The sequence below is a fragment of the Giraffa tippelskirchi genome, chromosome 8 (genome assembly GCF_054371585.1).
Source record: "Giraffa tippelskirchi isolate mGirTip1 chromosome 8, T2T-mGirTip1v1.2.pri, whole genome shotgun sequence".
NCBI lineage: Eukaryota > Metazoa > Chordata > Mammalia > Artiodactyla > Giraffidae > Giraffa > Giraffa tippelskirchi.
Genome location: NC_137282.1, coordinates 130,560,961 through 130,585,922, shown reverse-complemented (window position 1 = coordinate 130,585,922; position 24,962 = coordinate 130,560,961). Strand labels below are relative to the sequence as shown.

The 24,962-nt window shown below is 45.8% G+C and overlaps 1 protein-coding gene across 4 annotated transcripts in view; it reads left to right on the top strand.

Moving 5' to 3' along the window:
• MOCS1 (molybdenum cofactor synthesis 1) overlaps positions 1 to 24,962 on the top strand; it is a 386,238-nt gene that overhangs the window by 100,481 nt on the left and 260,795 nt on the right. Inside the window, exon 1 of one of the 4 annotated variants that reach the window (XM_081523255.1) lies at positions 6,835 to 6,918. The exons of the other annotated variants lie outside the window; for them this stretch is intronic. The gene's annotated coding sequence lies outside the window, so the exon portion shown is untranslated. Of the gene's footprint in view, positions 1 to 6,834; positions 6,919 to 24,962 lie in introns of those variants that run through there. 4 annotated transcript variants of the gene reach the window in all.

Below are 24,962 nucleotides of genomic sequence, written 5' to 3'. Positions count from 1 at the left end.
TGGGCCACGTTTTGTCAGAACTCTCTACCATGACCCATAAGTCTTGGGTGGCCCCACACGGCATGCCTCATGGTTTCATTGAATTAGATAAGGCTGTGGTCCATGTGATCAGATTGGTTAGTTTTCTGTGATTGTGATTTTCAGTCTGTCTGCCCTCTAATGGAGAAGAATAAGAGGCTTTTGGAAGCTTCCTGATGGGAGAGACTGACTGAGGGGAAAACTGGGTCTTGTTCTGATGGGTGGGGCCATGCTCAGTAAATCTTTAATCCAATTTTCCGTTGATGGTGGGGCTGTGTTCCCTCCCTGTTGTTTGACCTGAGGTCAAACCATGGTGGAAATAATAAAGATAATGGCGACCTCCTTCAAAAGGTACTGCACTCAGTGCCTCAGACCCTGCAGCAGGCCACCACTGACCCGTGCCTCTGCTGGAGACTCCTGGACACTCATGGGAAAGTCTGGGTCAGTCTCTTGTGGGGTCACTGCTTCTTTCTCCTGGGTCCTGGTGCACAAAAGGTTTTCTTTGTGCCCTCCAAGAGCCTGTTTCCCCAGTCCTGTGTAAGTTCTGGCAGCTGTGTGGTGGAGTTAATGGCGACCTCCTCCAAGAGGGCTTATGCCATACCCAGGTCTGCTACACCCAGAGCCCCTGCCCCTGCAGCAGGCCACTGCTGATCTGTACCTCTGCAGGAGACACTCAAACACTCAAAGGCAGGTCTGGGTCAGTCTCTGTGGGGTCTCATGGTACACACAAGGTTTTATTTGAGCCCTCCAAGTGTCTCTCACAGGTATGGCTTTTGATTCTTAACCACCATTTCTCCCCTCCTACCATCTTGTTGGGGCTTCTCCTTTGCCGTTGGACATGGGGTATCTGTTTTTCATGGGATCCAACATTCTCCTGTCTACAGTTGTTCAGCAGTGAGCTGTAATTTTGAAGTTCTCGCAGGATAAGATAAGCACCTGTCCTTCTACTCCAGCATCTTGGATATCCTTGCCTTTGCCTTGCAAACTACTCAGTTTTTCTTGTGACCAACTCGAGCCTCAAACCATGCATTCCAGGAAATGCACTTCTAGTACAGCTAAGTTAACACGGGACAAACCCACCACAGCCCACACTGTAAGGACTTAACATCCATACACATCTCTGTTCCTCCCTCCTTCTCCCTCTCTCAGGCATAAACATGTTAGCATATTTTATTTATAATGTCTAGTAGACTTGCATTTGATCCTAGTGTACTACTAATAAAAATAAAATACCATTAATCGAATGCCTCTGTATATCTTAAGTCACATCATTTTAACCTTTACAAGTCAGGAATATATAAGGAAGTTAGGGCATAGGGATACACAGCTCTTTTAACTCTACTGACTGTCCAAATATAGAGAATAGCTAAGTCAAGCTTTTGCCTAACATGAGGCAACTCTGTCTTTTATACAACTAAAAACACCCCACCCCTCTCCTCAAAAGTAGAGACATGTTTTATCCATCTTTGCATTATGTTAACTCCCTTCAGTCCATGTCATATCTTCTCTTTACTATTGTGAAACTCAGACACTAAGATATAAAATTAACTGCTCTTAATACATTTTTACTTAGATGATAGAATGGGAGGGGGGAAAATGGGTTAATAGATGCAAAATATATTCATACCAAAATGAGGAAAAGTACTCATAATTCCTTGCCTCTTCTTTTCTGAATCTGGTTATATGGTCGTAGCTGGTATTTATAACTTACCTTCTTCCATGCTTCATTTTACATTCCCTTTGCTCCTTAGGAAGTACCACAAATGGTCAGTGGTAATTTCCACAGCATCCCAGGCAGCCAGAAATACATGTGCAAATGGATAGATAGGAGGAACTGTCTGGAGTTCTGGGCAGTCTTGGGTATTTATGTGTCTCACAAATCTCCCCTTTAAATGAACTCAGACTGGGAATGTGAAGCTGCCACTGGGTAAGACATCCAAGCCATATCCTGGTCTTCCACATCCTGGGTGTCTGTATCTTCACTCTGATGGTTTTCACGGCCCTAGGTCTTCTCTCTATATTCTGGCTCAGGCCATGGCCCATCAGCTTGGTGACCTTCTCTTGGACCCCCCTTCTGCCTCTGCCCTTGCTCTTCTTGTCCTGACCTCTGGCTTCCCTGAGAACCTAAGAGATGCCCAGGTGCTATAGCCCCCTGGACTCTTTCTAGAAAAGTTTATTGTTCAATAACCCCGATAAAAAGGAGGATGACAGGAAGTGGGTAAATGAATCATGTGAATAATAAATAATGATGACAACGATAATGAGCATAAATGGTCTAGCATCTATGGCTCTTAACTTTCTTTTCTGTGCTAAGTCTGGACCAGGTAGAATGAATCACACCCCTCCCTAGCTGCTTAGAGGGGCCAGTAACAGACCTCATGTGAGTCATGGTTAAGACAGTCTTGTAGCTGTTGAAAACCTAATGTGAAAATAGCCCATTCCCACCTCCTTAAAAATGGTTTGCTTGCTTTTGCTCATCAAATGTGTATAATTACACCTTAAAGTTGTTTTCATCTGCATATCTTTAATTGATAGTGTGAATACCTTTTTCCTGAGATGATTTGCTGCCTAAATTTCCTTGAATTAGCATTTTCTTCTTTTATTTTGTAGAATCTGGATATCAACCTTATATAGTTTATCAAGACTTCATATATTTTGAACAATAAATTTTTCTGATGATATTCAAATATATTTCCCTTTTCTGTTGCTTTTCTTCTGATATTTATTTTATTGCTTTTTATAGTACAAAAGTCCTTGGTTTTATGGATTGCCAACGCATTCATCTTTTTCCCATTGATAACCTCCATTTTTAATATTCATAAATTTATTTTCCCCAGAACTGAGATAAATATTCTGTTATGTTTTCTACTATTTTTTATGGATTGGATTTTGATCCCTGTGGAGTCTGTAGAGTAGCATTTAAGAGCCCAGACTTTGGTATCAAAAGATAAAAGTTCAAAATCTGTCTTTTCTCCATACCTCCCATGTGACCTTGGAAAAACACCGTTTGTCTTCTCTGAAGCTATTGTCTCAAATTCAGTTCAGTTCAGTTCAGTCGCTCAGTCGTGTCCGACTCTTTGCGACCCCATGAATCGCAGCATGCCAGGCCTCCCTGTCCATCACCAACTCCCGGAGTCTACCTAAACCCATGTCCATCCAGTCAGTGATGCTATCCAGCCATCTCATCCTCTCTCGTCCCCTTCTCCTCCTGCCCCTAGTTCACCATAATTACTTTTTCTGTCTCATATATATTTTGATAGTGAAGTATAAGAGAAAAGTTCATAAAACATACATGCATCCCTTATTACCTTTTATTAATTTTTGCATTTATTTAGTTTTGGTTGCACTGGGTCTTCATTGCTACATTGAATGGGGGCTACTCTTTGTTGCAGTGCACGGGCTTCTCATTGCAGTGGCTTCTCTTACTGAGGAGCACAGGCTCTAGGCACATGAGCTTCAGTAGTTGCAGCTCACAGGCTCTAGAGCTTGGGCTCAGTAGTTGTAGCGCACAGGTTTTAGTTGCTACGAGGTTTGTGGAATCTTTCGGGACCAGGGATTGAACATGTGTCCCCTGCATTGGCAGGCTCATTCTTATCCACTGTACCACTAGGAAAGTCCCTATCACCTTTTCTAAATTATTTATTCAGCACTTTTTGTCCCAATTGGATTCCATTCTATATTATCCCACAGAAGTTTGAATTTGAATTGCATTAAATTTCATATTTATATTGTCCAAATGCACTGGGAGCACTGCTGGCTAAAGTAATACCCGAAGAGGGGTGTCTGGAGGCTGGCCAGTTAAGACAACCACCAATTGGTTGATAGATGGCTCACCAAGAAGGGATGCTTCAAAATGAATGAGCAAGAAAATGAGCCAGAAATTGAGACCTGAAATTCAATGGGTAGGAATCAGAATTGGGAAAGTCAGACAGAGGCAGTGATGAAGAAATGGACAAAGCAGAGAGCAATTTTGGTGATTGTGTCTGCCATACTGTGTTCTCCCTTTACAGTGATGTTAGCACACCTGGGTATAGAAAGGGAGCACCAATGGGACTAAGGAGCATCAGGAAAGCACAGGTGCACTGTTACTTCACTGCCTTTGGTATTTCTAGGCACGATATAGTTCTTTCTCTAGGTATTAATGTCTTCTTTTTGCCATTGAATATTTATAACATTATTTGAATAAATCTCTCACAGTGCGGGTTGATATTCAAATTTTTTATTGCTATAAATGAGCTCTTGGTTCTCACTTTATTTTCAGTGTGCTACTAGGTCTATGACAACACAATTGATTTTTGAGGCTGCATGTTATATCCCATAACTCTACAGAATACATTTTTTACTTCTAATAATATTTTGGTTGATTTCTTTTGATTCTCTAGGCCACCAGCAAAAGGCAACATTTTTATTCCTTTGTTATTTGTGTCTTTTATTGTCTCCCCTCTTGTCTTTCCTGCAAGTTATTGCAGGCTCTTCTGGCACAATTATTAAATAGATACAATGAAGAAGGCATGTTTGTTTTGGTTCTGTTTTTTCTCTTTTTAAGGGTATAATTCTAACAGTTCTCCAACATGTATAATGTGCCCTGTATTTAACTAACACTCAAAATACGTAGGTTGAAATGAGATGAATAATCCATTTAAAATAAATAATTTAAAGAGAGAAACTACCCATTGAATCTTAGAATTGTATACAAAATGGAGCTTTCTTTTTCATTATGGTTTATTGGATATTGAATATAGTTCCCTGTGCTACACAGTAGGACCTTATCTGTTTTATATATGGTGGTTTGTATTTGCTAATCCCAAACTCTTAATTTATTCCTCCCCCTTTCCCCTTTGGTAGCTATAAGCTTGTTCTCTATATCTGTGAGTCTGTTTCTGTTTGTAAACAACATCATTTGCATCACATTTTAGTTTCCACATATAAGTGATATCATACGGTATACATCTTTTTTTTCTAGCTTACTTCACTTAGTGTGATAATCTCTAGTTCCATCCAGGTTGCTGCAAATGGCATTATTTCCTTCTTTTTGGGGCTGAGTAGTATTCCATAGTGTATATACACCACATCTTTTTTTGATCCATTCACCTGTCAATGGGCATTTAGGTTATCTCCATGTCTTGGCTATTGTAAATTGTGCTACTATGAACACTGCAGGGCATGTATCTTTTCAAATTACAGTTTGGTCCAGATATATGTTGAATAGGATTGCTGGATCATATGATAGATCTATTTTATTTTTTAACAGAATATACTTTTATTTTCAGTTCTTTGAAAGTGTGTGTAAGAAGCCATCTCTCCTGAGGCAGCTGAGCCACATGAATCACTTCCTCTTTTAGGGAAATACTAATATTCATTTTCCAGATGTAAAATGAATATCAAACTTATTTCTAAGAGTCCTTCTGTTGTTTAGCTGCTAAGTCAGGTCTGACTCTTTGCAACCCCATGGAGTGTAGCCAGCCAGGCTCCTCTGTCCATGGGATTTCCCAGGCAAGAATACTGGAGTGGGTTGCCATTTCCTTCTCCAGGTAGCTCTATTTTTTTTTTTAATTTATTTTTTATTGGAGGGTAATTGCTTTACAGAATTTTGCTGTTTTCTGTCAAACCTCAACATGAATCAGCCATTGGTATACATACATCCCCTCCCTTTTGAAGCTCCCTCCCATCTCCCTCCCCATCCCACCCTTCTAGGTTAAGTCAGAAAGAGAAAGATAAATACCATATTCTAACACATATATACGGAATCTAGAAAAATGGTACTGAAGAATTTACTTACAGGGCAACAGTGGAGAAACAGACATAGAGAATAGACTTATGGACATGGGAAGAGGAGAGGAGAGGGTGAGATGTATGGAAAGACTAACATGGAAACTTACATTACTATATGTAAAATAGATAGCCAATGGGAATTTGCTGTATGGCTCAGGAAACTCAAACAGGTAGCTCTATTTTTAAAGGACCCTCTATACTGTTCTCCATAGTAGCTGTGCCACTTTACGTTCTCATTAGCAGTTTAGGAGGGTTCCCATTTTTTCCATACCCTCTCCAGCATTTGTTATTTGTAGATCTTTTAAAGATGGCCATTCTGACCAGTGTGAAGTATTACTCATTATAGTTTTGATTTGCACAAAATGGAGTTTTAAACACGCCAAAGTTATTTCCAGAACATATAAAGATAATGTAACAACACTTGCTATTTTGGGTTTTATGCTAATATGATTAATTATATTGAGGCTTTTAATTTCTGTATGATGGTTTGAATTTCATGATTAAACCTGGCTTGGGTTTCATGAGTAATTTTCTTAAGGTGTTTTTATTTCCTAAGTTTTTAATTGGGATTTTTGTATCTGTTTTTCCAAAGTGAATTGTTCTAGTGTGCTTTCCTGACTGGTATCTGTCAGATGTGAGAGTCTCTATTTGCCTGCAAAAATGTTAGCTGACATTTCATCTTTTTTTATATTCTCAAAACTTCATAAAACGCAAGTATCCTTGATTTTCTGAAAGTTAAGAAAAGCACCTAGGGAATCCATCTGGAGTAGCTTCCTTGTGCAGGATAAGTCTTTAATCACACCGCTTACTATATCTCACTCTGTTATTTATTGGTTTCATAGCAGTTCTCGGAATTTAAAAATATGTATGAGGAATTATGTACTTGCAGTTAGATATCAACTTTATTACCATGGAACCAAGAATAATTCTTCTACTAAATTATAAGGAATACAAAAGAAAGATATATTTCCTTTCTCATCTAGCAACTTTGTTCATAACCTCACTGGGCCTGAGACTCTGCCTTTTTGACCCATTTTCCCACAGAGCCAAGTGTCAACCACTGTCGGCATTAAGTAAATGTGCATGGAATAAGTGAAATAAAGGGAGAGGCCTTTTTCTGCATGGGAGGTGAGTTCAGTTTTCAGAGTTGTCCCTCCTCTATTTTATTTTTGATTCATGCTTGTTTATATCTTGGGGGTCTGGGCTACTTGATGAAAGAATGTATTTTTCAGTTCAGTTCAGTCGCTCAGTCGTGTCCAACTCTTTGTGACCCCATGAATTGCAGCACGCCAGGCCTCTCTGTCCATCACCAACTCCCGGAGTCTACCCAAACCCATGTCCATCGAGTCGGTGATGCCATCCAACCATCTCATCCTCTGTCGTCCTCTTCTCCTCCCGCCCCCAATCCTACCCAGCATTAGGGTCTTTTCCAATGAGTCAACCCTTTGCATGAGGTGGCCAAAGTATTGGAGTTTCAGCTTCAACATCAGACCTTCCAATGAACACCCAGGATTGATCTCTTTTAGGATGGACTGATTGGATCTCCTTGCAGTCCAAGGGACTCTCAAGAGTCTTCTCCAACACCACAGTTCAAAAGCATCAATTCTGCGGCGCTCAGCTTTCTTCACCGTCCAACTCTCACATCCATACATGACCACTGGAAAAACCATAGCCTTGACTAGATGGACTTTTGTTGGCAAAGTAATGTCTCTGCTTTTCAATATGCTATCTAGGTTGGCCATAACCTTCCTTCCAAGGAGTAAGCGTCTTTTAATTTCATGGCTGCAGTCACCATCAGCAGTGATTCTGGAGCCCAAAAAAAATAAAGTCTGACACTGTTTCCCCATCTATTTCCCATGGAGTGATGGGACCAGATGCCATGATCTTAGTTTTCTGAATGTTGAGCTTTAAGCCAAGTTTTTCACTCTCCTCTTTCACCATCAAGAGGCTCTTTAGTTCTTCTTCACTTTCTGCCATAAGGGTGGTGTCATCCGCATATCTGAGGTTATTGATATTTCTCCCGGCTGTCTTGATTCCAGCTTGTGTTTCTTCCAGCCCAGCGTTTCTCATGATGTACTCTGCATATAAGTTAAATAAGCAGGGTGACAATATACAGCCTTGACGTACTCCTTTTCCTATTTGGAACCAGGCTGTTGTTCCATGTCCAGTTCTAACTGTTGCTTCCTGACCTGCATACAGGTTTCTCAAGAGACAGGTCAGATGGTCTGGTATTCCCATCTGTCAGAATTTTCCACAGTTTATTGTGATCCACACAGTCAAAGACTTTGGCATAGTCAATAAAGCAGAAATAGATGTTTTTCTGGAACTCTCTTGCTTTTTCGATGATCCAGCGGATACTGGCAATTTGATCTCTGGTTCCTCTGCCTTTTCTAAAACCAGCTTGAACATCTGGAAGTTCACGGTTCACGTATTGCTGAAGCCTGGCTTGGAGAATTTTGAGCATTACTTTACTAGCATGTGAGATGAGTGCCATTGTGCAGTAGTTTGCGCATTCTTTGGCATTGCCTTTCTTTGGGATTGGAATGAAAACTGACCTTTTCCAGTCCTGTGGCCACTACTGAGTTTTCCAAATTTGCTGGCATATCAAGTGCAGCACTTTCACAGCATCACCTTTGAGGATTTGAAATAGCTCAACTGGAATTCCATCACCTCCACTAGCTTTGTTCATAGTGATGCTTTCTAAGGCCCACTTGACTTCACATTCCAGGATGTCTGGCTCTAGGTGAGTGATCACACCATCGTGATTATCTGGGTCATGAAGATCTTTTTTGTACAGTTCTTCTGTGTATTGTTGCCACCTCTTCTTAGTATCTTCTGCTTCTGTTAGGTCCATACCATTTCTGTCCTTTATCGAGCCTATCTTTGCATGAAATGTTCCTTTGGTATCTCTAATTTTCTTGAAGAGATCTCTAGTCTTTCCCAATCTGTTGTTTTCCTCTATTTCTTTGCACTGATCGCTGAGGAAGGCTTTCTTATCTCTCCTTGCTATTCTTTGGAACTCTGCATTCAGATGGGAATATCTTTCCTTTTCTCCTTTGCTTTTTGCTTCTCTTCTCTTCCCAGCTATCTGTAAGGCCTCCTCAGACAGCTATTTTGCTTTTTTGCATTTCTTTTCCATGGGGATTTTCTTGATCCCTGTCTCCTGTACAATGTCAAGAACCTCTGTCCATAGTTCATCAGGCACTCTGTCTATCAGGTCTAGTCCCTTAAATCTATTTGTCACTTCCACTGTATACTCATAAGGGATTTGATCTAGGTCATACCTGAATGGACTAGTGGTTTTCCCTACTTTCTTCAATTTAAGTCTGAATTTGGCAATATGCAGTTCATGATCTGAGCCACAGTCTGCTCCTGGTCTTGTTTTTGCTGACTGTATAGAGCTTCTCCACCTTTGGCTGCAAAGAATAAAATCAATCTGATTTCGGTGTTGACCATCTGGTGATGTCCACGATGTATTTTTAAATGATGTCTATCTTGCCTAGTCCAAAGAAGTGGATTGAAATAGTTAAGGGTATACAAATGTAAAATTAAAGATAATAAAAGATTAAGTGTAGGAAAACACATGTTAAACACTGAGAAGGGTTAGATTGCCATGATATGGTAAAATTTAATCTTTACACCTTAAGGTCTCTCACAGTGTGTGTTTAATTTCCTGACAGTGTTGACTTTACATGATTAAGTGTGGATACTGTCAAAGTGGAGATCCACTTGCCTCTTCTAAACTCTCTACTTTCCCTCTTTGTCTGGTTAATTCTGTGCTCTTGGCTTTTCCTGTTTCCTCTAATGAATCCTGTTCCTCCAGGGTCTTCCCACCTGGAGATGTGGCCCTGACTGTGCCCGCCATGTGGGGGCTAAGAACGCCAGTTATCTGTGCCCAGTGCAGCTTCTTCCTGAGCATTCGTGTTCGGCAGCTCCCGAATCTTACACTTTTATCAACACTTTCTTTTTGAGCTGGGAATAATTCTCTCCTGCTTTTCCTCTCTGTGGGTCAGGTTGCAGGTTAGTGTCCCAGGAAACAAGCTCTCAAGGAAAGAGCAGCATGCAGGATGTTTCTTGAGGCATCCTGGGGGTCAGTGGAATTCCCAGGTGTCACAGCGATAAAGAATCTGCCTGCCAATGCAGGAGACACAGGTCCAATCCCTGGGTTGGGAAGATCCCCTGGAGGAGGAAATGGCAACCTATTCCATTATTCTTGCTGGGGCAGATTCTGTGGACAGAGGAGCCTGGAGGGCTACCGTCTGGGGGGTCCTAAAGAGTCAGACACGAGTAAGGGACTGAGCACGCACGCACTGGGGGTCAGCGTCTGGGCAGAGAAGGAGGCACTGAGCTGGGATGCTGGCCGCGCACAGCCTGAACCCCCCTGTGGGCTCTGGTGCCTCAGAGTTATTTCCTCACCCCCACCCCCAGGCATCAGGCACTGAGGAGGGGCTGCTCCAGCGGGGCGTGACCTTGGGCAAGTGGCTCTGGGAAGCTGCAGGAGTCCCCAGGGAAAGAGAAGGGCCTGCTGGCCAGCACTCCAGGATCTGGGGCAGCAGTGAAGGCAGACAGGCTCTCCAGAGCCCATCACAGGCAGGGTCCACGGCCTGAAATCATCAGGTCAGAGAGCCTCTTCTTGCAAACCCTCAGACTTCACAAGGTGGCAGGCAGAAAGGGCAGGGAACAAGCCATGTTATTATTAATAATACAGTAATTATTGTAACTGAAGTGGGCTGTAACTGAGAATGTCAGCGTGGGCTCGTGTGTAATTGTGCATAAAGGATTATTTACAACTGTATAGGTTTTTAATTGATTTTTAAGACAAAATGTTTTGAAACTAGCTACCAGGTGGCTCAGTGGTAAAGAATCCACCTGTTAAGTAGGAGATGCCAGTACAATCCCTGGGTTGGGAAGATCCCCTGGAGTAGGAAATGGCAACCCACTCTAGTATTCTTGCCTGGAAAATCCCATGGACAGAGGAGGCCGGCGGGCTACAGTCCAGGGGGTCACAAAAGAGTCGGCCATGACTTAGTGACCGACCACAGACGCCACACTCAATTACAGTGCTGGCTTGTTGTTTTATTTACAGATCTAGTAAATTTTAGATAAAGTGAAATGATCACTCTTCATGAGACTTTTGAATAACGTCCCATCAATTCAAGTTGAACACATTTCTCTCTGAAGAATCCAATTTACACACTTAGCTAGGTTTGCTAAATATTTTTAACTGTATTCATATAGTTACTATATTTTTTTCTCTTTAAGACCATCAACTGCCTCAGAGGGAAAACTTACGACAAACAACAAAAGGTTCCCAGGTGTTTAAATAACTGTAGTAAATTGATTACATTTAATTTATGAATGCAGCCATGAAATTAAAAGACGCTTACTCCTTGGAAGGAAGGTTATGGCCAACCTAGATAGCATATTTAAAAGCAGAGACATTACTTTGCCAACAAAAGTCCGTCTAGTCAAGGCTATGGTTTTTCCAGTGGTCATGTATGGATGTGAGAGTTGAACGGTGAAGAAAGCTGAGCGCCGCAGAATTGATGCTTTTGAACTGTGGTGTTGGAGAAGACTCTTGAGAGTCCCTTGGACTGCAAGGAGATCCAATCAATCCATCCTAAAAGAGATCAATCCTGGGTGTTCATTGGAAGGTCTGATGTTGAAGCTGAAACTCCAATACTTTGGCCACCTCATGCGAAGGGTTGACTCATTGGAAAAGACCCTAATGCTGGGTAGGATTGAGGGTGGGAGGAGAAGAGGACGACAGAGGATGAGATGGTTGGATGGCATCACCGACTCGATGGACATGGGTTTGGGTAGACTCCAGGAGTTGGTGATGGACAGAGAGGCCTGGCGTGCTGCAATTCATGGGGTCGCAAAGAGTCGGACACGACTGAGTGACTGAACGGAACTGAATTTATGAATATCAGGCTAATAGTGACATTTTCACCAAACTTACTCAAATAATTTTAAAACTTCGATGTTCAAAATCACAGGCCTAAAATCAATTATTAGTTTTAAATTAGTTTCTTCAACAAATCAGTTACAAGGAAATTTAAAAAAGAAAAATGAAGTGGTCAATTTAAAAAACTATAAGAAAGAACCCTGGTGGCTCAGGTGGTAAAAGAATCTGCCTATAGTGCAGGAGACCTGGGTTGGATCCCTGGGTTGGGAAGATCCCCTGGAGGAGGGCATGGCAACCCAGTCCAGTATTCTTGCCTGGAGAATCCCCATGGACCGAGGAGCCTGGTGGGCTATAGTCCATGGGGTCACAAAGAGTTGGACACAGCTGAGCAACTGAGCACAGCACAAGAAAGAACCAGTCTTTATGTGTGGAACTTATTTGCTTCTTGATTAAAAAAAAAAGCAGTTTATGGCATTCATAAGACAGAAATTCAAACACTGGACACTTGATATTACTAAGGCATCACTGTCACTTCATATATATATATATATATATGTGTGTGTGTGTGTGTGTGTATATATATATATATATATATATATATATATATATATATATATATAGTGCTATGACATGTGGGATTTGTTCCCAGGGGAGAAGTGGATGAAGAAGGGAAAGTTTGTCCTGAGTTGGCAGTTGCTGAAACTGTGCTTGGGTTCATGGGGAATCACGGGACTATACTATGAACATTTGTATTTGTTTGGAATTCTGCATAATAAACAATTTAAAAAATCAAATTGGAATTTTAACGCCAATTTCTGAGATTTCTTAAGTGATCATATTTTCAAAAAAAAAATCCATCAAATAAACTCACACATTATCCTTGTTTGTAAAATGTATTCCTTAACTAATCTGAAAACATAAATGCCATGGATTTGATTTGTTTCGCCATCTCTTCTAAAACTACTTAAAGTTGGCACTTCCCTGGTTGTCCAATGGCTAAGACTCTGCGCTCCCAATGCAGGGGGCTCAGGTTCAATCCCTGGCTAGAAAACTAGACCCCACATGCCTCAACAAAGAGTTTGAATGCTGCAGTGGAGATTCTGTGTGCCACAACTAAGACCCAGCACAGCCAAATAAGTAAATAATTTTTTTTAAAAGCTATTAAAAAATAAAACTACTTAGGGTTGAAAAGACATCCCCTAGGCATTGGGGCTCAACCCTGGGGATCAGCGTCCATCATTGATTCTAATATGCAGCCAAGGATGTGAATCTCCTGCAGCACTTTCTAGCACTCAGGTTGCCGGGCCCTGACCCCAGAGATTCTGAACTGTGGGCCTGGGACAGGGCTGAGGCTCTCCTTTTCTCACAAGTTTAGGCTATGCTGATGCTGCTGGCTCAGGGCTCGTGTTTGAGGATCACTGTTGCAGGCAAGCAGAGTTACTGCCTACAGAGAGTGGAAGTTACTAGGTCAGTAACTCAGGTCTGTTACACTGAAACTATCTCGTGAACTGCAGTTGCTTCCTTCCCTGATTCCTGAGTGGACATGGAGATGGTGGCTGTATGCGAGAGCATATGGGTGTGTTTGGTCCTTGGATGACTTCTATGACAATGGGGGAGGTCCTCTTTCTCGTTTGGGCTTTTGCAATCCTTGTTCCTGTGTTCGAATCACATCCAAAACTAACTATATCTTCTGAGAAGAGTCAAGGGAATGGATGCATACCTTCCTTTACCCACCCAGCTTCCTTCCTTGCCTGCCTGGACTTTCCATATTTTTCTCTCTCTTAAGACATCTTAGTATCTTCTGCTCTAGCTTGGAAGACATTTGAATGCAAGTCTGTAGGGTCCTGAATTTCCTCACATTTTGTCTGATGTGGCTAATGCTCTCACATTCTATCAGTCATATAACTGGAGCATTTCAGAGTCTGCCTGGGGAATCAGGGAAGGCTTCACAGAGGAGGTGGTTTTGAGTTGCACCTCAAAGGATGAACAGGAGTATGGCAGATGGACAGGGAAGACTGTCTGGTGTTTTCATGGAATGTTTTCTGGAATGTCAGTTGGGGCGTGTTGGGGGTTACGGGGTGTGGCAGTGGGGAGGGAAGAATGTGAAATGAGGCTAAACAGACAGACAGTCAGGGGCCAGGTGTTTGGAGAGGAAAAGAGAGATTTATCTTGGAGATGTTGAGGGAACTACTGAAGAATTTTGAGCAGAAGAGTGACCCTAGGAACTTTGCATGTTTGAAAGATTAACCTGGCAGCCACATGGAGGATGGACTGGGGGTCAGACCCAGAAGTAGGCCATTTTACCAGTGAGAGATTATTTGTGTAGCAGCCATGCATGAGCACCAGTCTGGGGTAGTCTTGGGGTGGGAAGAGATAACATTATTGACAATAATAAGAGGTAGACCTGTTTGCATGCTGATGTGTGTGTCTCTGTGTGTTTTCAATCTGCCTTGTCTTGAAAAGGCAGCTTAGATAAACGCATAAACAATCAAATCAAATTAAATGTAGAAGGAAGCAAGACAAAAGGAAAAAACAAAATAGGAAATAAAATGAGATCACGAATGAAGTTCACATTGGGGTATTTGAGTCCTTACATTTGCCTAGGGTGAGCCATGAATTTGGCTGATTTTCTGAAAATCAGTGGAAAGGGAGGCTCAGTCCATCAGCTGATTCACAGAGCCCATCACATAGAAGCACTCTGGTTGCCTGGGAGAAACACAGGGAGCGCTGGTTCTGAAAACAGAGAAATGTCTCCGCAGGGAGCCTCAGAAAGAGGGGAAGGATTGATATGCAAAAAAAAAAAAAAACCAAATAACTCTTAGCATTGCTGAGCAAGGGGATCTTGTTTTTCCAAGAGAGAGTTCCTCCAGGTGGAGATTCTAGAATTCAGACTGAAAGATGGGGCTTGGTCACTGTCCTTCCCTTGGTGAAAAGCTTGGTGGGAAGCTGCCCACCAGGCTATCTGATTGGCAAATACCTGTCTTGTCAAGGAAGAAGGGAATGCCTTCCTGGAGACAAAACAAAACAAACTGGTAAACAGCAGTGAAGCTCTGGAGGATGACAAGCCATAGCCAAGCAGACATGGAAGATAGTGGGCCTCCCCAAGGGTGTTCAAAGATAGAGTGGCTGGATGAAGGACTCTGTGCTTCATGATCTGAGGAAGTGAGGGATCCATTAGCAAGTTAGACCAATGGCTTGGATCAACTGGTTGGATGGTTCTGCAAAAGGTGATGAAGCAAGAGAAGTAGCTGCTTTGGGGGTTGGCTGATGGGAAGGAACAGTGTGAATTCCTTTGGTGTCATGTTAACTGTAATGTGCCTGGCAATATTCAGGTGGCCACACCTGAATAACCATTTGTGTGTGTGTGTGTGTGTGTGTGTGTGTGTGTGTGTGTGTGTGTGTGGTTTAGTTTTCGTTTTCATGAGCTGTTGGTGCTGCCAACCATATCCTCCTGTGCTATCCAGTAAGTCACCTGTAACTCTTGCCCTGGCCACCCGTGCCTTACTGTGTCTCTCTCTTAGAGTGTTTCCCCATTGCTGGAACAGCCATGTTGGAAGTGTTCAGGCTTACTCCTAGGAGTGACCCTCAACCAAGAATGCACAGGAGTTAATGGATAAGTATCAAACTTCTTGCCCCACCAAGTGCACAATTCTCAGGCGCACTCCTCACAGTGTCTCAAAGGGTCTCCAGCAGGACTGAGCACCAGGTACCCACAGGGGTGAGCCCCTCATCCATGAACTCCTTCCTGGCTTTCTCTCGTCCCTGCCTCACTGCCCTACTCCTCATGGTTCTTCCTAGGACTGCTTTCCAATGAGCCATGTGTGAGTGCTCAGTCACTAAGTTGTGTCCACCTCTTTGTGACCCCATGAATTGTAGCCTGCCAGGCTCCTCTGTCCATGGGGTTTTCCAGGCAAGAATACTGGAGGGGGTTGCCACTTCCTCCTCAAGGATCTAACAGATGTGGAATCCCTCTCACTTAGCATGCTGCCCTGCCTCAGGGAGCCCCTGACTGAGGGGAGATTCAGTCCTGCCCTCAGGGAGCCCCAGTCTGAGGGGAGATACAGCGCTGCCTCAGCAAGCCCCGGTCTGAGGGGAGACACAGCCCTGCCTCAGGGAGCCCCAGTCTGAGGGGAGACACAGTCCTGCCTCAGGGAGCCCCAGTCTGAGGGGAGACACAGCCCTGCCTCAGGGAGCCCTGGTCTGAGGGGAGACACAGCCCTGCCTCAGGCGGCCCCTGACTGAGGGGAGACACAGCCCTGCCTCAAGGAGCCCCTGACTGAGGGGAGACACAGCCCTGCCCTCAGGGAGCCCCAGTCTGAGGGGAGACACAGCCCTGTCCCCTGGAAGCCCCAGTCTGTAAGGTGTTCCTGCCCCCTGGAGCACCCCATTTGATGAGGGAGATGGGATGTGCACCACTGGTTTCGTAAAGGGGAGCTGACCCTAGAGGTGAAGAGGAAAAGTGCTGAGAAAGGGATTCACCAATGGCTCAGGTCTGTGACGTGTGCACTGCAGAGTCAAAGGCCAAGGGCAGTCACCTGGGGGGACAGAGGGGCGGGTCCCTGCCCTCAGGGAGCCCTGCCCTCAGGGAGCCCTGCCCTCAGGGAGCCCTGCCCTCAGGGAGCCCTGCCAAGGCCTGGTGCCCACCAGCCTGAGCCCCTCACAGGTGTTCTGCTCACAGGCTGACACACCGCATGGTCAGTTTGCCACAGGGGCTTTGGGGGTATTGCCGACTGTATCTAATGCTGATTGTCGTGCTCAGTTATAAAAAAACAAGCTGAGGGCTAAAGGTTGGGTGCTCGCTGCCCAGCTGGCCCTGGAGGGATGGGGGCAGTGGGGGAGGGACTGGCCCTTAATGTGATGGGAAACAAGGCTCGGCATGGCGAGGGGACAGGTCAGGGTGCCAGGAAGCGGGCAGTCCTAGGTCTGCAGGCAGCTGGACGTGCCTAAGGGCTGGCGCTCTTTGGCGGCCATGTGAAAGCTGCCCTAGAGAAGGGCGTGGGGGAGGGCAGGGGAGGTCTGCCGCCTGGCATTTGGAGTCTGACGACCACATAAGTCTGTACCCAGGGGTCCCCAGCCTCCAGGATCTAATGCCTGATGGTCTGAGGTGGAGCTGATGTAATCATAATAGAAATAAAGTGCACAGTAAATGTAATGTGTTTGAATCATCCCCAAACCAGCACCCCTCCCCACCCCCCCGCACCAATCCATGGAAAAATTTTCTTCTACAAAAACGGTCCCTGGTGCTGAAAAGGTTGGGGACCACTGTCCATACCTATATCCCCAGTCCCGGGTACAAACACATCCATGCATTTCATGGAGCAGCCTCCTGCCTCCTGCTGGCACCCAGCACCTTTCTCTTGTCAACTAGGGCAAAGGTCATCACCAGGCTTGGGGCCAAGAGAGGGGCAGGGGTTCCGACAACCCCCTCCTGGTGCGTGACATGCCAAGCTGGTGGAAGGTACTGGGGATGTGGGGAGAGCTCCCGTTGGGGGAAGAGGCGAGGGGGTGGGGTGAATCTTGGGAAACGGTTTCCTGAGCTCCCAGCTTGGGCCCAGGGGACAGTTGCTCCAGGAGTCACAGGGACCATGCTCCAATTCCTGCCGTGATGGCCGGGTTGGTGGGGAGATTCCAGAAAGTGCGGAAGTTGTGGGTTCCATCACAGTTCTCCGTCGAGTTCCCTAAGATCAAGTGGTCTTAGAACCTGTTGGCTGTTGAGATGATCCAGTCCGAACCCTTCTCTGGGTGCAGAGAGGGAAACGGAGGTCCAGACAGGCCCATTGGCTACTCCACAACCGCACAGCCCCTTAGCGGCAAAACAGGAAGCAGAGGAGAGAGTTCCCATGACACCTGGTCCTTCTCCTGTCTCCTCAGGTGTTGCCTCCCTGGCACTCCTAGGCCTGGGGGGCAGGGGCTCCCCTGAAGCAGGCTCTGAGCTGGAGGTTAGCAGGCAGGAGCTTTGTCGGGGTTGCTGGTGAGGGGGAAGGGGGAAGCAGAAATGGGCAGAGGGAGAAGTTGGGCTGTCATGCAGCCTTCGTGGGAGCCTCAAGCCTCAGCCAACCCCATGGGGGAATAAAGAAGGGGCTGGTCTGCCTTGGTCTGTCCCTGGTTGAGGGCTGCTCCGGGAGGGTGTGACCTTGGGTAAGGAGCTCTCTTTAGTCTTGGCAAGCCCTCAAGAGACTGGCAGGTGGGAAAACAGAGGCTTCCTTCCTGAAGAGGACCCCAGGGGCTCATCACCGAACCACCACATTGGTAAAGAGAGAAACTTACCACCTGCCTCCCGTAACCTCCACAGGTGACATGCATTAAACCCAGCATCACCCACAGATGCCCTCTGAGTAAAGAGCAGACGTGTGAGGAGGTCTGTAGCTGGACTGCTGTGGGCAGCTCTGGTTCAAGTGTGAAAAGCAGGACCACGTGAGAAGAGCTATGTCTGCTTCTGTGCACATCTGTGGGGACCTGGGCAGGGAGGCATGTGGCCTACAGGCCCCATGCTTCTCTGGGTGTCACTGTGTGCCCCCTGGCAGAACATCTCTCCCCTGGCATTTGAGTATCTAAGCCAACAGGGCCCAGCACCCTGCGAAAGGAAGAAGGCATTTGGGTCTGTGGTCCCTGGGTCTGCTAACAAGGGCACCCGCCCCCTTCTGCCCTTGGCCTCCCAGACCCATGTAGTCTGGCAGAAGGAGAAGTAGCACCATAAACTTCGGGGTGAGGGTCTACAAAATTTGCATAATAAACATCCACCTACATGATCAGTGAGTGGAGATGGAAACACAGCAAGCTTTGTACACGGCCTTGAATTCACTGCCAGCCCTGACCAGCTGTGTGGCCCTGGGCAACTTCAGTGTCCATGCGAGAGAAATGAGAATAATCACAGAGATGATGAAATGTCCTGACTTATAAAATGCATATTACACTGTGTTAGGCCTGTGGAACATTCTGGATACCTTTCCTCATCTTTGCTCCCATCTCTTGGGGAGACTGCAGGGACAACTATGCAGGGAACAGGACTGGAGGAGCCATCACTCCTGCTAATGTTTTTTTTCTGAGGGGGTAGGACATGCAGCTTGTGGGATCTTAGTTCTCTGACCAGGGATCGAACCTGGGCCCTCTGCACTGAGAGCTCAGAGTCCTAACCACTGGACTGCCAGGTAATTCCCTCCTAATGCTTCTTAAGGAGAGAGGAATCAGTTCCCCCAAACTTGTCACCCTCCTGTTGTTTCAGAGCCTTTGAAGACAAAACCTGTGGCTTCAGCACTTTCTTCCTCCCAGAGTCCCTAGCCCGTCATCACTAGCACTTTAACAGTGGAGAAAAGCACGTTCGCAAGGGAGGAAAGGTCTGGGAGGTGTGGGCGTGCCGCAGGACTGCTGATGCCTTTGGGGGAGGCTCTCAGGTAGCATCTGGTCTGTGTGAAACAAATGACTCACTCAAGAGGAAATATGATTTTTCTCTGGTCTGTGGAGCTCGTCAGGTTAGGCCTGGCTGACTGAAATCTTGAGAGATTAAATAAATGGAGAGGAGCTTTGAGACTGAAACTGTGTCTCCTTGCCTCAAGAAACCCCGTGCCTTCCTAGAACTCAGTCCTACCCTATGCCCAGCTTCTAGAATGTTCACCCTCTAGCCAAGGCTCTGCAATGGGGAGGGTCAGGACCCAGGTTCAGCAGAGACAATTAAAGCAGGACGCTGTTGTCTTTTGATAAGTTCCCAGACTGCCAGCAGCCCCTGACACACAGGCTTTAAGCAGGACAGAAAATGCGGACCTTACTAAGGACTGGCTCAGGGTGGCTCACGGAGGGCCAGACAGGAAATTGGAACTGAACACTGACGGGAAAAACCTATTACTTTGTTGCTGGGGCGTGTGCCCTTTTCACACCACATGGGGCAGAGGCAGGGAGAGGGTGAGAACAAAGCTTCTTGGGGTTTCCCTTTCAATGTAGGGGTGGAGGCCTGGTCCCCACTGACTGATAACCCAGCCCGCACCTCACTCCCCCATGTTGTGAAGTTGTAGAGGAGATGGCAGGTGTGTGTGTAGGTACAGAGAGAGGTGGCATGTCCAGCTATGAAGGGGACCCTGGCGTAAGATGGCCAAGGAGAGAATACTCACAGCACTTTCAAAAGCACATGAAAACAACCTGATATTTTAAAAATAAAAAATTAAATTAGACCAAATTAAAAAAACCCACTAGCCCAGAAAAATGCCTAATATTCCAACGTTAGGATCAAGAGTGTGGTGTGTGTACATAATGTGGGGAGGATGACTCTCATTTCTGGAGACAGAAACTGTCACAGCAGTCTGAGCCCCTCAGAATCTAAGCAGTATTTTAGCATCCATTCTGTTGCACAGTATCTAAGCAATATTTAGTAAAGTCCTTCAAGATAACGGTTAAGTACCAGCTGGAATACTGCTTCCTTATCAAACCCTTACAGGGTCATCTTTTCACACCTAGGTATTCTCTGCCTCCTAGTCAACCTCCCACAGCAGTTCGATTTTATGCCGTGTAAATTTCTTGTTTGCTGGATAATTAATTGTTTTTTCCTAGTTCCCTCTGTAGACTGCAAGCTCCTGAGTTCAGGGATCAGCCCTTATCTAGCTCCTTCTCCTCATGGTGCTCACTGGCAGAGTTCACAGGTAACAGTGACCACAGAAAAAGCTACCAAGCTTGTAATACTACAGAAGGCCTGTAGAGGGCGATGCTGGTGCCCCTGTAGCTCCCCGCGGCCACAGGTGTTTGTCAATTCAGAATTGAAGCTGTCTCCTGAATGGCGGATTGGCTCCCCTTCAAGAGAATTGCCCAAGGCCAAAGGGAGCCTCCACCAGGAGGCTGATCTGGAGGATGACAAAGAGGGAGGGCCTTGGCCAGAGGAGGCTGTGTCCCACCTCCTCCCCACACCTCAGCTGATGTCCAACTGCAAAGGGGACACAAGACTGACCTCCTGGCCTCAAGATAGGACCAGCTCTGTGGTGCAATTTGCGCCCCCCGATCTCCTGCTGGGACCACGTCCTTACCTAGCTTTTTTTTTTAAAAAAAACTTTTTGTGTGGTAAAAGTCATAGAATATAAAACATACCATTTTAACTGTATTTAACTGCACAGTTCAGTGGCACTAAGTACATTCACATTGATGTACAGCTTTCATCATCTCCCCAATTTTTCACCTTCCTAAACTGAAACTCCGGCCTCATGAAACACTAACTCCCCATTCCCTTCCCCACCCCCCCCACCCCCTAGCCCCTGGCATCTACCACTGTACTTTCTGACCCTATGAATTTGACTGTTCTAGGTAGCTCATATAAGTGGACTCAAACAGTATTTGTCTGCACCTAATATATATTGGAATGCATTTTTAAGGTTAACTTAATATATGTCCTACAAAGAGATGATTACTCCCCCTCCCATGCTAATACAGTAGGTTCTCATTGGTTATCTTTTTTGTACATAGAAGTGTGTATATATCAATCTCAATCTCCCAGTTTATCCCACCCCACCCCCCTTTACTCCCCTTGGTGTCCACACATTTGTTCTCTACGTCTGTGTCTCTCTCTGCTTGTGAGTCAGTTCCTGAGCAGCAGAGCCTGAGGTGGAGATTCTCCTTCCTGACTTACTGGGAAGGGGGAGCAGTGCTTTTGGAGGAAAGGAATAGGGGAAGCGAGAAAGGGCAGGAGATAAATAGCTAACTGAACAAGACTCTCAGGCTCTGCTGTTCAAGAACCAACTCACAAGCACAGGCACCGTATAAAAAGCTGACCCAACGAGGCAGCCCTAGGATAAGGATTTGAGTGCATGTGGCTTATCGAAAGGCTCCCCAGGTGGCTCAGGGGTAAGGAATCTGCGTACCAATGCAGGAGACAATGGAGATCTGGGTTCGATCCCTGGGTCCTCAGATGGGTGAAGCAGGCTGGATGCCACCCTGGATGAAGCAGGCTCACTTCTGCCCATGTTCAGAAACATCCTTACAATAACCTCCCTCCCCCGGGTTTCATGGCTCCAGGTCTTCATGTTCTTAGTAGCCTTGTTTCTAGATCAAATCACCTTTCATTGTTTCCTAGCCTCTCTGACAAATTTTGTAAAAGAGAAGGTCCCAGGATGTTAACAGACAGAGAAGTTAATGGGGAGATTAATGCAGGGTCTACTTACAAAGTTCTGGGCTGGATGAAAAAATAGTCAAAAGTCAAAATTAGTGGCACGGTTGTGTCTGACTCTTTGCGATCCCATAGACTTTAGCCTGCCCAGCTCCTCTGTCCATGGGAGTCTCCAGGCAAGAATACCGGAGTGCATTGCTATTTGGACATGGGTTATCCCAGTGTGATAACAGCAGGAGACTTCTGCCTCCCCTGGGCATGATGGGATGAAAGGACAGCATTACTTCCAGAACCACAGGTGGTGGTTGTAGGAAAAGTGTCCAACAGGAGCTATGGCCTTCAGTGGACTTCAGCCATCAACGGAGTGACCTGGCAAGAAGGCATTGTTGCTGTTTGTTGTTTAGTCGCTCAGTCATGTCCTTCTCTTTACAACCCCACGGACTGTAGCCCACCAGCCTCCTCCGTCCACGGAATTTTCCAGGCAAAAAATACTGGAGTGTGGTTGCCATTTCCTTCTCCAGGAGATCTTCCTGACCCAGGGATTGAACCCATATCTCCAGTGTCTCCTGAATCAGCAGGCGGATTCTTTACCACTGCGCCACCTGGGAAGTCTGGCAAAGAGGGATCCGTGGTAATAAATACTTCGTCTCACTTTCCACTTTTTCAGAAGATCTCCTGCTGGTACTTTTCACTGACTGAACCCAATTAGGAGCCCAAAGGCAAGGCACCCATTCATGTAGTTTCTGTAGGTACAGCCTCTCCAGGGCCAGAGCTGGGTGCTGAGGGGCAGAGAGTGGACCTCGACACACAAAAGGAGAGATCAGAGCTGTTTTATTTCTTCCAGGCCTTTCCTAGTTTCCAGCCACGAGAATACAGGGCACTCTCTGTCTGGTCCATTAAATGCATTCTTTTTTGTATGCTGACCGTGGCAGAAAAAGCCCCATCTGCCAAACCCTGTGCTAGACTGTGGTGCATAGAGATAAGACATGAATTCTGCCCTCCTGGAGTTCAGAGTGATTTTCCTCCCATCAGACGGCTCCAGCAGCAGGATTAGCCAAATAAGGAGTAGAAAGGAAAATTAACTTATGGACTCAAACCTGCACATCATAACCATCAAACCAAGATCAGCTCTTTGTTGCCTGCTTTTCCGTAGGTTATTTCATTTACTCTTCCTGGCAAACTCACAGACCTTTTCCATCCTTGTGTTGATGCAGAGGACATAGCTCTAAGAGGTAATGTGATCAGCTCACGATGACACAGCTAATAAGCCAGAGAATACTCTCTTCTCTGCACCTCACCATCTGCCACTGCCTGAGCCTTCCTTGCTCTATGCATCTACCTTGAACTACTGTGGCTGGGGCTCACGCCCCTCCCCTCTGCCTGCAGGCAATAGGAGTGACGCGAGAAGGTAGCACAGTCTGTCAGTAAAGAAGGTTTCAGCAACCAGGCCCCAAAGACATCTGAGCCTTTTGGAAACCACTCACTGAAAACCAGGGTTGAACTTGACCTGTGAAGTCAGAACTCTCGGGTACTTGTCATCAAGACTTGGCTATATATATAAAATATATACAGGCTACTCTGAACTGAATGGGCAGACCCTAGGCTGAGTCTTCCCAGGTGGCTCAGTGGTAAAGAATCTGCCTGCCAATGCAGGAGATGCAGGTTTGATCCCTGGGTGGGGAAGATCCCCTGGGGAAGGAAATGGTAACCCACTCCAGTATTCTTGCCTGGGAAATCCCATGGACAGAAAAAGCTGGTGGACTACAGTCCATGCAGTTGCAAAAGAGTCACCACCACTTATGCACTGAACAACAACAAACAACAAAGGCTTGGCGGTTTACGGTTTACGGAGTCTTAAAAAAGCCCAGAGATCTTTGCAGGCTCATTTGACAGATAAGGAAGGGAAGTTCCCACAGATTAAGTAAGTAGCTCGAGGCCTGGCCTCTAGCAAGTAGCAGACCCGGGACTTGAACCCCTGACATGTTTGCCAGGTCTTGGCTGTCTCCCTCTCTCCATGCTATCAGGCTTCCCTCTGGTGGTAGCAGGACTCTGCCACTGAGATGAGGAAGCTTGCCAAGTGGTCCGTTGTAATCCTCCTCTCTCCCACCACCCACTCACTTCCCCTTCGCCCATCCCACCCTACCCGGTCCTTCCCTCCCATCCTCCCCTCCGTTTCTGTCTAGACTCACTCAAGATCTCACAGCCTGCTCCAGGGAGCAGACCCGGAGCTGCTCACACAGCCGGCTCTTCAAAGGCAACCGTTGCTCTGTCCCCTCGTGGGCAGATAAAAACAAAATACTGCAGCTAAAAAAAAAAGAAGGTCCGTTTCACATTTCATTTTACTTGAGGAAATGGAAAATGCCAAGGCAACACATCAAGGTCAAGCCCCCCTGGATTCTGGCTCAGAGCCGCGGCTGCCTAAACCAGCCCCCTCCCTGGACCCCAGCTGATGACTCCGTTCACTCATTTCACTTCCCACACCCGGCCTGGCCCTCCCGTGAACAAACACCCATGTGTTCCTCCCACCATCTCTAGTTCCCCACACACCAGGCTCACTGGAACATGATAGACAGACAGAGGCCACTTGCTAAATCCTCGTGTCTTAGCCTGGCCCCCAGACGCTCATTTCTAATCACATCTTCGAAGCCTTGAGCGAGGCACAGCCATAAAAGAAAAAGGAAGCCATTCATTTATACTTTACAGAGTTTCAATTTTTCTCAGGTTTTCACACAATCATCTTTTATGAGCTATAGTAAAACCACATGTTTATACAGTTTCTCTCCCGAAGTCCCGAACATTTTAGTAACATTATCTTATGTAACACCTGGGGTTTGGGAAACAGGGTCTGAACAGCCTCGCATCGCTTATGCAAACAGTTCTGAATTTTCCAGATGTATCCATTTCCCTTCAAGTTAGTAAAAAGCTTATTTGGACGATATCGCCTTGCCCCCCACCCCCACCCCTTTCCCACCACCCGAAATCCCTTCCCTTCCACCTGCAGGTAATATTTGCCTCTAAAAAGAATCTCTGCCTTGACAGTCACATGGAAGCAATTTTTCTGATTTGTTTTGCAGTTCCTGATGAATATCTTTATCTACATCTCTGTTATAGAGCGGCAGAGCACTGCCTAAAATTAAATCACGAAGTCACCGCTTTTCTCCCTCCTACCCATGCTCATATCTGGGA